The sequence below is a fragment of the Xiphophorus hellerii genome, chromosome 2 (genome assembly GCF_003331165.1).
Source record: "Xiphophorus hellerii strain 12219 chromosome 2, Xiphophorus_hellerii-4.1, whole genome shotgun sequence".
In the NCBI taxonomy this organism is placed as follows: domain Eukaryota; kingdom Metazoa; phylum Chordata; class Actinopteri; order Cyprinodontiformes; family Poeciliidae; genus Xiphophorus; species Xiphophorus hellerii.
In genome coordinates this window covers 4,822,930-4,837,656 of record NC_045673.1, presented here as the reverse complement: position 1 = coordinate 4,837,656, position 14,727 = coordinate 4,822,930, and positions in this window count along the sequence as shown.

Sequence of the window (14,727 nt, the reverse complement as noted above, 5' to 3'; positions counted from 1 at the left end):
GACCTGTGGAATTTAATTGTTATGGTGATTTTCTTATAATTAGATCAGTCAGAATGCGAGTTAATACCAGGTCTAAGTGTAACCCAGTGTTAAAAACACAAGTAAAAATTAAGAGTTAAAAAGTAGCAAAGTTAAAAAATAAGTTAATAAATATGTTCATAAATATAGGTTAAAAGTGCTAAAAAAAAAATCTTTAAAAGCTGTGAAATATGCCTTTAGTGATCACTGTTAGTGACGGGTTAAACAACCAATAGCTGGCACAGTCTGATTTCACATCAGCCAATGAGGTTGATTGTCCCGCCCCTTTCAGCTGCTGTGCTGAGATTTTGCTCAGTGAGGAAACATTTAGAGGTAAGTGCAACTCACTGATAGACGAAGCGTATTGTTTTACGAATATTTGACTGTTTGGTGTTGATGCATGACAAACGTTGGAATCTATTCTTTCCCATGAGACATTGTATGCAATGTGCTAGTGTTATGGTTTTCATGATGAACGTAAAGTAAACTAGAAAATTCCTGAAGAAATTTAACGGGGCCTGCCAAAGTGTGCCCGTCGGTTTGGACCCAGGGTTCTGATGCTAGAAATTAGCATCAATGCTAAGCTTAGCTAAATAGTAGTCATTAGCTTGTGGAATTTTATAACTTGCTTCGCAAGTCAGTCACTACTCTCCTTATGCATTGCTATGGGCAGGCCCCAATTAATGCTACTTTGAACATATAATTATTAATTATAGTATATTTTTCTTCTATCTTTTTTCTCTCCCTCTTTTCAGAGGAAGCATCCAGGCGTTCTTCTGAAAGGCACGTTTAGTCCATCTGATACTCGGGACCCATCGTCCATCTTAATTCTTGATGCACTGTATTGTGCCGTGTTTAATTTTACAAGCAAGTAAAATTAGAAAGAAAAAATCAAGAAAAATAAAATGTGATGTAAAAGTCTTACTTTGCTTATTTATTACTAAACTAGAGCACTTCATTGTCATTGCACATGTATGAAGTAATGAAATGCAGTTTGGCATCTAATCAAGTGCAACGTGTGCAGATTGTACAGCATGCAGTATTTAGAGATAAAATGCAGTTATTCACAGCTAGGGTAAGGAAAGATGGTTGATAGATATGTGCAGCAGAATAAATAAATTACCCCTAGGGAAATGCATTTATGTGCAGAGCCACTGTAGATAGGACTATACAGGTGCGAATTGAAGAGGAACACTGTACAAATGTTGGGATGGTACAGTAAGGTATGGACATCTGGATATCTTAGATGAGGAAACCCACAGACTGGACTCCAGTCTGGAAATGGAGAGCGCTAGGTCAGAAGACAACCAAAACATGGCCGACCTGGAGGCGGAGCTGGAAGAGATGGAACTCCGGCTAAAACAGCAGGAAGATCTCAGAGAAAGATTTATTAATGAGGTCAAAGAGGCAAAGAGAGAACTAGAGAGAGAAGAGATGTCCAGTGAACCAGCAGAACTTTACGCTGCAGTCACTGCTTCCAAGGTTCATAACAATGTGAAAGACATGAAGGAGAAGCCTTTGCAACAAGACTTTGAGGATTTGAAGTCTTGTTGCAAGGGGAGGTTAGAAGACGACCAAAACCCGGCCGAGCTGGAGGCCAAACTGGAAGAGATGGAACTCAGACTAAAACAGCAGGAAGCTCTCAGAGAAACTCTTATCAACGAGGCCGAAGAGGCACAGAGGGAACTGGAGAGACTAGAGAGAGAAGAGAGGGAAGAGATGTCCAGTGATCCAGCAGAACTTTACGCTGCAGACATTGCTTCCAAATTTTATAACAGTGTGAAAAACATGAAGGAGAAGACCTTGCAGCAAGAGTTTGAGGAGTTAAAGGTGGCCCACCTCCTCAGCCGGGAAGCATTTGTAACTGGAATACAGGCTGAGAGAAAGAAAACTGAGGCTGTCCAAGAAGAACTGGACCAACTCCAGACTTCCTACAAGGAGCTGCACTGTAAATATGAAGCAGATATTTCTCTGGTGAGGCAGGAGGTGAAACGTGAGAAAGACGCCAACATAGAAAGAGAGTCTGAAGCTAGTCAACAACCTGAGAGCTGAGAAGGAGGAGCTCTTCCAGAAAATGGGAAGAGAAATCATAATTCTGAGAAAGAGAGAGAAGCAGATGCTAAAGAAATTGGATCAGGTTCATGTTTCGCACAAGGAGCTAAAAGGTAGGTTTCAAACAGACAATATGGATTTAAAGCAGCAGGTTGAAACCTACCAGAAGCAAATACAGCAAGAGAGAAAAGCACATCTAGAGAAATCAGAGAAGGACAAGGCGAGTCTGGACACAATGAGAGCTGAGTTTGCCGTCCTCCAACAAAACGCAGCAACAGAAATTAAATTCCTTCAAGACAAGGAAAGCAGTGCCCAGGCTGAGCTGGAGAAGGTCAACGGTTTGTACCAAGAGCTCAACTGTCGGTATAAAAATGAAGTCACTGCATTTAAACAGCAAGCAGAGAAATACCAGCAGGAGATCAGGAGTGTGAAAAACGATTTGGAAAGAGCGAAAGAGGATCTCCTGCTGCTCGACACTCTGAGACCTGAGGAAGAAGATATACAAGAAAAAGACATCACAGATTCCCAAGAGGAGGAAGATTCACAGAGCCAAGTGGACCCGGTTAAAATCTTTAGTCAAGAGGTTGATTCAGAGGAGAAAATCTCAGGAGAAACTTTATCAGGTTCTTCCACGGATCCGGAATCCACAAAAGAGACAGAGATCGCTGGAGAAACCGTCCTGGAGGATTTGGACAATCCGGAAATTAAAGCCATGCAGGACGGTAAGAAGAAAAGATCTAAATTTTCATTTTGGAAAAGAGTACGGAAGACTCTGCGATGGCAGAAGCCAAAAAAGACAAAACTAAAGAGTGAAGACAGTCAAGAACATGTCTAATGTCCTGGATTTTGATTTTCAGAGAAGGAGAAAGACGAGCAAGAGAGGAAAAGAGGAATCAAACTCACGGAGGTTGTAGCCTCTGTGTACGGGGCGCCAGGCCACGCTCCGTCAAATTTAAATTTTAAAACGTTAAAGTTTTATCCCCCATTGACAAACTAGAAAATAGATCCCTTCCCAACCCAATTGGAAAAAACGTGGGCAGCACGGTGGTGCAGCGGTTAGCGCTGCGTCTTCACAGAGACCATCTGTGTGGAGTTTGCATGTTCTCCCCGTGTTTGAATGGGTTTTCTCCGGGTGCTCCGGTTCCCCCCACATCTCCTAAAACATGTAGGTCAGGTCAGTTGGTCACTGCAAATTGCCCCCAAAGATTTGAAGAAACCCCAAACATGTGCAGCTTTATTGTTAAACTTTAAAATTAATTGAATTAGCCGTACGTTAGCACTTTTCCCTTCGCTGTTTTAGCGCCGCAGCAACACTGGGCTCAATTTTTATAGCAACGTATTGATTTAAGAGTTAAAATTTCTTCTTTTGATAGTAATGATTTCTGTTTATTTCCACTGTACTTGTGCTTTTATGGTTTGTCCTTTAGTTTACCGTTTCTACTCACTTTTTATATTAAATTGCACTGAATTGTAGCTTTTAAACTGTTTAAATCTGTATTTTAAAGAAGATTAGCAAAAGGATCATGCAGTGGCTTTTTTAGTGCGACTGTGGCTCAGTGGGTAGAGTGGTCGTCTTGTGACCAGAAGGTTGTAAGCAGTGTTGGGTAGTAACGGATTACATGTAACGACGTTACGTAATTTAATTACAAAAAAAGAGTAACTAATTCAGTTACAGTTACAATGAGAAAATATGTAATTCAGTTACAGTTACTTCCGAAAATATTAAGAATTACAAATTTAGTTACATTTTTAAAAAAATAAGAACAAAAACCTTTGTGAAATATGTAATGATATTTTTATTGCTTTGCGCCCTATATCGCCGTTTCCCGCTGCGGCTCCTTGTCTCTATCATATTTACCAGCCGCAATGCCACTGATGCTCCATCCTGTGCTGGCGGAGCCTCCTGGAGGAACAGGAAGCGAGCGGACGGTTCCATTTCAGCTCAAGCAGCGCATCAAAAATGACAGCCTTCCAGCACTGGAAATATAAGGAGCATTTCATTTACATATGTGAAAACGGCTCAAATTTAACCGTGCAGTGCAAGAAGTGTTTGCCGGCTATCAAGAACTTGTCCACGTCGAAGCAATCTATGTCAAACCTGAGGAATAGTGATGGGATTTTCGGCTCCTTTTCGAGATGCGGCTCTAATGGCTCTTACTGTGGAGAGCCGGCTCTTTCGGCTCTCAAACGGCTCCCCATATATATTTTTGACATTATTAATTAATTAATAGCTTAAACCTAATTTTATAATATTTTGTTTCATTATTGACATTGTTAAGCACTTATGATGAGTAAAAATGCCGCATAACAATGCTATAGCAATACCGATGCGTGTGATGTCCGCATGTGCCTGTGCAGGTTGTTTGTCAGCCTGCACGATAGGAAATGCTGACTTTGCACAGTCTGCACTCTGCCCTGGAGCTTGATGTAGCATTAAAATGAGTCTAAATCTTGCTCTGTTTTCTGTCACTTATTTATTTTCACCTATTCAGTTCTCACACTGATCCCCTTCTTTCTGTGCTTCTTGACCGCTGAGTGAGAGTCTGTACATAAACACCTGCCGACGAACGCTATACAGCTTGGCCAATTGCCTGCCGTTTCCACAAAAAAAGTGGAGATAAACTTTTCTTTCAGTGTTTTCCCGCCACATTATTAATTGAAACTGTGTGTGATTGGTCAGATGTGTGGAGCACACGCTTGACATGAGGGCAGTGGACCGACCGAGGGAAAAAACTCTCAGCTCTAGCACTGGCAGAAGAGCAAAATGAGCAAGGAGAGGGAGAAGGGGGAGGAGAGACAGCGAGGCACCGCAGGACAAAAAAAAAAACGATGTGGGGAAAAACTATCGGCTCTGGCACTTGCAGAGCACAAGCACAACGACAGGGAGGCGGAGAGACAGCGATATACTGTAGAAAAAAACCCGGCTCCCAAATAGGATCCTAAAACGGCTCCCATTGTGGAGCCGGTTCCAATCGTTCACTTCAAAGAGCCGGCTCTTAGAGCCGGATCGTTCGCGACCGACACATCACTACTCGGAACGCGACAGACACGCTTGAGAGCTAACAGGTGACGGTTGTTTCCGTGAAGAGCTTGTCGAAATTTGATGAATCTGGAAATCGGCAAGAAAAACAATATTAATATAAATTCGCAAAATATATAATTCAAAATAGTAAATCCGTTTTTGTTAGATCTCGGAGGGTTTTCCTTTGTGAGCGACTGAAGCCCGGAAAAAGCCGTTGGTAGCATCGGTGAGTCACCGCACGCGCTCGGCAGTTGGCTCAGTAAACTCGGTGAAAATGAGCTAAAATACGTAATATCTGATCAAATTTATTAAAAATTATTTTTTATTGTAAGATTTTGTATTATTATTATTGTGGGTGTTGTATTTTTCTCTGTGTAGATGTACTTGTTTTCTATTAGTACATGTTCTGGTATTTCAACAGTTAACTGCTTTGTCAGTGCTTTTCCGTTAGCATTGCAGGGAACTTCTAGTGTTGTAGATGTTCTTCATTGGCACTTTTAGATTGAAATATATTATTATTATTATTTTCCTTTACCACATATAAGCTAATTTTCTTTTAGTTTTGCTGATGTGTTGATAACATTGTATTCTGATGACTTGGATATTGTACAACATGAAAAAACCTGAGAAAGTATGAAAGATCTCTTTAATTATAGCTTAAACTTTATTGATATTGGCATTTTATATCCTAAGATGTTTTACTTTGGCCTTGTTCCAGGTCAGGTCTTTATTTTTTCCATGTTATGGTGCAATTTTTGGCCTGTGGTGCCCAGAGACCCGATGATCATCCTCATCTGAACTTGGATGGCGAGCCCCAGTCCAGACAATCAAGAGAACCGGTAGACAGTGACCGACTGGTCACTAGCTGTGAAACATTGAATTGACGGACACATTGGAAAAGACTGTATTTTATTTTATTTTCTCTTTAAAAAGCGCGCAATTTTGATTTGTTTATAAATTTGGATCCACAATTGTTATTATATTAAATTCTATTCTTTCTTATAAACAAATAAAGAATAGCCTGTGAGCCTGTTGTTACTCACACCCAAGCTCCCTAGAATTTAAAATCTTCTGATTCAGCCCAACTTTCTTTGTAATTGTATAGAATTGGTATTAGTCATTGAAGTAAATTAATTTATCTGCCATTTATTATTATCAGGTGAATTTAAAGTAACCTTTCTTGTGGGTTACATAAGGAAGACATGAGTCTTTCCCAATTAAAGCACATTTCTAGTTAAAGTACCAGCAGAGTAGAGCAAACGTCGCCTGTTTACGCTTGCGACTGTAGGATAAAACATTAGGGGGTGTTTTTTTCTGTCATGACTCCCAAAAGTTAGCATATCATGGTTCATGCTGCAGCTATCACTCTGAATATAGATATAAACAGGTGCAGACCAGGGCCGTGCAGAGACCTTTGGAGGGGCAGGGGCTCAAAGTTAAAAAAAAGTGAACATTGATCAAGATCTTAAAACACCGTACAACAACATAGCAACAACCCATATTAATCAAGAATTTAATTGGAAAAACAACTTAATAAAATGTAATTTAATTTAAAAAAAAAATTCCATCATCCATTTATTATCTAGTGTGCACAAAGTCTTTTTATACTGTGGGAGGAAGCCGGAGCACCCGGAGAGAACCCATTAATGCACATGGAGAACATGCAAACCCCATGCATAAAGAACCAGGCCGGGATTCAAACCTAAAACTTTATTTGCTGCGAGGCAACAGTGCAATCACAAAGCAGAGGTTGAGCACCAGAGAACAAAGGAGATGATTGCTGATTTCAGGAGGAACAAGATTAAATCAAACGCAATTTCCATCAAATCTCCCAAGGTCCAAAGACCTATCTTGGTCCAGTCTGTTGTCCAGACGAACATTGAGGTGTTCATATTGTTCAACAACCATCACTTCTTCTCCCATCTAAAAACTCAACCTCTGCTTTAGTTAAAGAGGTTGAGTCTTTGGACTCAACCTCTGAAGTTTGCTTATTTCCACTGTAAACTTCCCCAGCCGGGGAAATTTCTTCTTTGGGATCAGAGAAATTGTTCCCTGGGACAGATTTCTCTTCATGGGTCCAGTCTTCTAAAGCTGCTTTTGTTAAAGCAGAGGTTGAGTTTATAGATGGGAGAAGAAGTGATGGTTGTTGAACAATATGAACACCTCGGTGTTCATCTGGACAACAGACTGGACCAAGACGAAATCAGGAGGAGCGTGACAGATGTAACATGGTGTCATTCAAAATGCGGTGCAACAAGATTTTTCTGTGTGACGTCTGCGCGAACGTTTTCTCATTTCTGCGCGACGTCTTTCCACCTCGTTGCAAATGTTGCAACCGGGTAAGATAGGTCTTTGGACCTTGGGAGATTTGCGGTAATTGTCTCTTACGACATGGGTCATGTCTTTTAATGGCGCTTTCGTTAGATCAGCGGTTGAGTCTTTGGACTCAACCTCTGAAGTTTGCTTCTTTTCACTGTAAACTTCCCCAGCCAGGGAAGTTTCTTCTTTGGGCACAGAGAAATTGTTCCCTGGGACAGATTTCTCTTCATGGGTCCAGTCTTCTAAAGCTGCTTTTGTTAAAGCAGAGGTTGACTCTTTAGACTCAACTGTCTTTTCACCACAAATTTCCCCAGCTGGGGAAGTTTCTTCAAGTGTATCCTCTTCTGAAAACTCTGTTTGCTCTGAGTTTTCTCCATGCTGTGAATTTTGCTTTCCAGCCAGAGAAGCATTAAAAAGTTAAACATCATAGTCCATGCTCTCGTCTTCAGAGTGACTCGTATCAAATTCAACACCAGGAAATAGTGTGTTGACAACTTTTCTCACTCCAGTCGTTATCAAGTATCCGATGCCAAAAGACAAGGGAAAAAACATGGTGGCTATTAAGAGCTTTTCCATTTTAAAAATCTTTGCAAAAGACAGATATATATTCTAAATATAGAATAAAGAATGATCCCAAAGAAATTATGCTGCCGCTCCATATTTGATGGGTTGTAAACAACCCACTCGAACACATTTGTTCTGTATGGTGCGGAAATGTAAGTAATAGACAGAATGTAATGTCTTCCAGCTTTTTCTGTGTAATTGAGAGCTTGACACCAACAGCAGCCCACATTGCTGATAGCCGGGAAGGAGATAAATAAGTACATTTCTATGCTCTCCTGTAAACTGGTTATGAGTCTGGTGGTTTTTCACTTTTCTTGTATTTTAACTATTAAACAAACTGGTAAATAAATGTTTATATCTGTTTTTAAAAGAATAGTAGCTTCTCTCTTATGTCTCTGTCAGATGACCAGCATTAGCAGCTTTTGGTGACATTATTATTAATAATATTTAGATTGTTTTTGAATACGATGCAGGATTTAAAAGGGACTGATGAAGATGGTCTATGTGTCTAGTCTGACCTGGGAGGGATGTCTGTGGTTCCTTTCTGGACCTGTTACCCCATCAGCCTAATGTGAAAGACTAGCTGGGCAAATGCCTTTCCATGCAATTCAGCTTGATTCTCATCTCCCTTCAGTACTCTGTCTAAGATTTCTCCCATTGACCTGGGTTTCTCCAGTAGGATTTCAACCAGGCCAATCGGCGAACAGAAGGTGAAGTTGTGAACGATGATATCGATTTTCTGGGCTCCTTTAGTGTTATAATCTGCTTGTAGCTTTGTTCGCTGACTCTGCAGTGAACAAAGTCTTTCAGTCTGTGTTGGCCATTTCTCCTAGCATTGAGAAATTAAAGTCAGACCAAGAAGAATGTTCAAGACATTTTATTCCTTGTAAAGATGCCATTTGGCTTGGCATTTCTATTTTGGATGGTTTGCATTTTCCGGTAGGCTTCATGATTGAGCTGGCACATTTTATACGTCACGGCCAAACGCTAGCAATCGGGTATCGTAATCTAACTCTTTGAAACTTGAAGTTCACACCTCCATTAGACAATCATTTCTCAGTAGCCGAGGGTCTAGACCCCGTGTATGAAGCAAAGCGTAAATCAAGGAACTGGTTTTTTCCAGGCTAGTGGGATACAACAGATAGAAATTGATCTTAAGTATGTGTGCAAAAATGCGTGTCTTTGTCAGTGACCCTCGGGACAACCTGTGAACAACAAAAACCTTCAGCAGCCATGGTAAATGTGGCCGTCAGACAGCAGAACCCAATGCCAGAGAACGCTGGTGTGGTTTATTTTGAGTTTTAGCTGAAATTGTGATTTGTGGAATTTCTAACCGTATCAGAAAAACATTTGTTCTTCTGGTGCAACGTATAAAAGAAGAAAAGACAAGCAGCACAAAGCTTACTTCAAGATATTTATTGTTGTATCACTGTCATCACTGACTTACATCAAATGCAAATTAGGAGAGAGATCATCTCAAAGCAGAAAGGGGAACAGTATACAACACGTCCAACAGGTCCAGTGCAAAAACAAGGTAACAGAAGTTTTCCTGACTACATGACTAAGTACATTTAAAATTTTCACACATATATATATTTATGTTTATATATATACTCATGTATTTGGTCTCATTAATCACAACTTCATGGAAAACACCAATTATTAGCTAAAACTTGAATCTTGTAGCCCGATATCCGTTTTTGATGAAAAAAACCCCAGTCAATAAATGATCAGCGCTTTGGAGATTTTGCATTTCAGTGGATTATTTTGGTCCAATAATGAGCTCCTGACATGTTTTAGTACACAGTAAAAAATGCTGGTTATTTTCATAACCCAATTTCTGGGTAGAAGCTGTTGGGTCATAGGTTGGGTTAGTTTGACCAAATCTTGGGTCAAAATTCATAACTCAAGAGTTGGGTCAGAAATGTACTGGAACTCTACAGCTTGAATACCTGTGTTGGGTCAGTGGTTGGGTTAAAGACCAAACTTGGAAGAAGCCACGCCCCTCTTCACAAGCCTCCATTTTCAACAAGACTGTGAACGTTGCTTATCGGATTTCTCCTCTACTTTGAAATAAGACATGGTAAGTAAAAAGACGATAAAGTTTCAATGTGAATATGATTTTATTAATATAATTTATTTAGAACATGATTGATATTTATTTTTATGGTTATTTAAAATGTTTATTAGGTTCCTCTGACAAAGTGCTTTGGTGTTGCTACAACATGGCTGTTGAATTTTTTTTTTTAAAGACAAAGGGGAAGGAGTAGAGCACAATTTGTCAAGTAAATTAAATTCAATTGTTTAATATAACCTAGGCCTGTCACGATAGCAAATTTAGCTGAACGATTAATTGTCTCAAAAATTATTGCGATAAACGATAATATTGTTTGAAGACCTTTTTACACTGAAAATGACTTAATAATGCATGCGATTTCTTGCCAAAGATAGATACACTTTATTTTCAAAAGAACATTAAACACTGGAACTGATAAGCAAAATAAACAAAACAACCAAAAATAAAATGGATTCTCAGTCTCCATTAACAAAAAATGTACTGGAAAAAAAACTAAACAACATAAAGCCAAAGTGGAAATAAATACTGCATTCAACCAAAAGAGTGCAGATTATGAAGTCTGTATATTATGTTGCCCTTCAGTAATAATTAGATTTAAATAGAGAAGATGGGCACATCGACTACCTGATGCAATAGTTCACACTACATGATTTTTTGCTCCTATTTTTCCCCTTACAACAATCTTAGAACGTTTTTCTTCCTAAGATTATGTGGTGTGTTACGGTAGATCGTCGTTGCCGCTCCGATCCAAATCAGAGGTTTTTCTCCGACTGGGATCTTAACGCAGCCTGTTGAATGTGACAGGTAGCCAATCAGAAAGCGCGGATTCTCCTCAGTGTTTTCTGAGGGGAAATTACGGAGGGGAATCCCAAACAGCTGACACGACGCAACCCGAAGTCCAGGGGACATCGGAGATGATACGTGGAAACAACATTAATGTTTATTCAACATGCAAAGAATATAGAAATGACAAGGGGAGGAGTTGGAGCGAAATTGCTACCGCAGTTGATAAACCCGGTAACTTTTCAGCTGTTCTTCGTTAACGTGACGTAAATAGGTTATAATGATTTTCATTTGGTCAGGACTTTACGCTGACACTAGCCACATGCATTGCAGGTAGATTGTAGTAAAGCATTGATTAATGCCTGGTTTTAAAATTAGTTAACTGAACTTGTAGCCATTATTTTGTTCCCATTGTTGGACACCACACTGCAGGAACGAACCCGATCGAACCGTTATACCTAGGATTTCTGTCGGCTAATGTGTGGTCTGTCAGGTTTTGAAAATGGGCCGACAATCGGCCGACAGCTCTAAGATCGTGTCGTGTGCGCTGGGCTTTACATTAAGGAAATGAGGAAGGGAGGAGTCAGTGGAGAGCACTGGAGTTGAGCCTTTTTTCATTCAGTGTCATTAACAGAAAGAGAAAAAGGTCAGAAGAGAAGATAATGCCGATAATTAAAATGACGTCGATCGTTTTAATTTATCATACAATTAATTGATTTATCGTTTATCGCGACAGGCCTAGACATCTGTAATTTTGGGTTTGACCACCAGGGGACGAGAGGGCACGGGGGTTGGGGGGAGACATGACTGTTGGACTGGGGGAATATTTATGGGAAAATAGTAAGAGGGGGCGAGGGGGATAAAAAACTCTATTTACAGATCCCCCGACCTCCCCAACATCGCTTTACTCCTTTGTTTCTTTTTTTATTTTGGTTTTGTTTCATTTTAGCTTGTGTTTCCGCCAGCGTTAAATTTGATGCATGTTAGGACAGAATGGTGCGCTAATCAGGCGTGTTAAAGTAGATCAATGGTTTATAAACTTTTACAGTGGGTCAGAAGCTTCTTGCCTCATGTAACAGGGTTTCTGGGTAAAAGGTAGTAAATTAAATTAGCTCAAATTAAGACCAGGTAGTAAAAGGTAACCAATACAATTTGACTTGGTAGTAAATTTTTAAAAAAACATTTCATGACCCCTTCAATATATTTGGAATTTTACATTGATGCTGAATTTTTGTTTTAAGTTCCTCTAACTATAAAATCTGTATTAAAAATTAGATCTACTCCCAGGACCTGAGCTGACGTTGATAGACTCGATTGGTGTCGCTGTCCGATCTGCTGTGCGCCTGCGTGGCGTTGAAAGCGCCTAAGGTGTTGAGACTAGTGAGTCACCATGAGAAAATATACATTTTCACGACTTCGCCTGGATGACTAGGTGGCAGAGAAGCACTTTGTAAAATATACAGAAAAATATATAAATATGACCTCGTGACTGCGATCAAACCGAACCGAGCAAACATCTACAGTTCATTAGCAGCGGATTCCTGCAGGGGAGCAGATGAAAAGTTTTACACTGAATATTGGACTACAAAATGGTCAAACTCTTCTGGGTTAAAGTGGTGGATTTGCTGAGTAACTGGTTGGATGTAGTGGTCCCATTGACACTTGCCCTATACCTGTTAGGAGATAGAACCCAAATAACAAATAAAAATGGGTCGGGCGGTAAAGTGGAGGGACCAATGGTTCCAGCGGATCACTTCCAGTTCAGACTTGTGGGAATAATGATTTAGTGCCCACAGATTCTCTTTTATTTCATAATAATGCTCACTGCGTGCTATTATTACCCCTAGCAACAGTTGCCATGCTGCTGACAATGATGTCATCAGCATGACTTCAAATGATGTCTGTGTCAGGAGGACCTTCTAAGGATGACTCTGTGATGTCATAGGATCCGTGACACGACCAGCTGATCAGCTAATTCTCTGGTCAGTAAACAAAATTCATTTGGTCTTACCTCACCTCAACAAAGATGACTGAAGAAAGCGCACAGAGTCAGGTTAATTTGAGACCTAAGGACTCTTTCTGGACGAAAATCAAAAAAACCTTCTCCAGAAGAGTCCATCCTTGTCCAAGAAGCTCCGATTACAGGAAGAAAGATTTTCTCAGCCAACTGCTTTGGAAAGTGATCAAAAAATCTGCGGACGGACCAACTCTGCATCTTGTCAAGGAAATATTTCAGAAAGAACATAGGAGAATTTTGCTCTTGCTTTTGAAAAGAACCGGAGAGTTAAATGTGGACGTGCTCTCTGAGGTGTTGGAAGAACTCAGTGAACGAATTTTTCAAAGTATTGCTAGTGATTCTTTCCACTTTGCTTCTGGGCTGCATTTCATTGCACTACTTGATTACCCAGAGGGACATGAAGTTATTGTGGAAAATTTCAAATGTCACCTGGAGAATCCTGTTCCTCCAAAGAAAAGGTTTGCATTTACAAAGGAAAAGTTCATTAAGACTTTTTTCCCTACAGAGGACTTGTACTCGGATGAAAAGTGCCTGAGTGAGGATTATACTAAGGCAGACATGAACCCTGAAGAGTTTTTGAGGGATGCCAAGAAGATGGGTTTCAAACGTGGCACCGAAGAAGAAAGAAGATATAAGGTACAAAAAATTCTTTGGAGATTGATTTACAAGTCTAGTTATAGATCAAGTTATGGACATTACAAAAGGAAGCACACAGAACCGGTCCAAAGAAAGCTTGCTCCAAGACTCTGGGAAGCAGTAATGGACATCGATTTTGTTTTTTTGACGAGATGGAAAGGAAACACTGCCAAGACATTTTTCAACTTCTCTGTGGCAATGATGATGTAGTTCGAGAACTGCTATTCAAAATGACAAGAAGTGACAACCCAATAGTTATTTACAAGGTCATACAATGTTTCAGAAGAACCCTGGCACGTCCCAGGAAAGTTAACCTTCGCAAAGACTATCTTAGAAAAGCATGGAAGGGCTTTCAATATGTTGTCTGTTGTGGAGACGATTCAGAGGATTCAGATGATTATCAGAGGCAAAAACCGTCTCAGAGGGAACCAAACATTGAGCCTCGTCCTGCCTCCGAGTCAGGACCTGTCTCTGAGTCAGGACCAGGCTCCGAGTCGGGACCTGCCTCAGAGTCAGGACCTGTCTCAGAGTCAGGACCTGCCTCAGAGTCAGGACCTGTCTCAGAGTCAGGACCTGCCTCAGAGTCGGGACCAGGCTCCGAGTCAGGACCAGGCTCCGAGTCAGGACCAGGCTCCGAGTCAGGACCTGTCTCAGAGTCAGGACCTGCCTCCGAGTCCGGACCGGGCTCAGAGTCAGGACCTGCCTCCGAGTCAGGACCGGGCTCAGAGTCAGGACCTGTCTCCGAGTCAGGACCAGGCTCCGAGTCAGGACCTGCCTCCGAGTCAGGACCGGGCTCAGAGTCAGGACCTGCCTCCGAGTCAGGACCGGGCTCCGAGTCAGGACCTGCCTCCGCGTAAGGACCCGCCTCTGTTACTTGTAAGTTGGTGCACTTGAAATAAGATAAAACTAAGATATTTGCACTAGAACCTAAACAAAAATACTTGGTAAGAAGTTTTTGCAGTGCAGAGTGAGACGTTGCTGCTGCAATAAACGACTGGTTGATTCCAACACATAAAGTGGCTTTTTACACGTCTTCACCAGGTGTGCTAACAAATCTGTCTCCACATGCCTTCAGTTTTTCAAAATAAGAGAAGAAACTAAGATGAATCAAAATGCCACAGTGCCTGGATGCAGGATGCAAGATAACAAAACATGACTTTTCAAAATCGCTGAATTTGAAAAGTCCAAAAGTTGCTAGAAAAAAAATCATAAATGTTCTAAAATAAAACAAATACATGA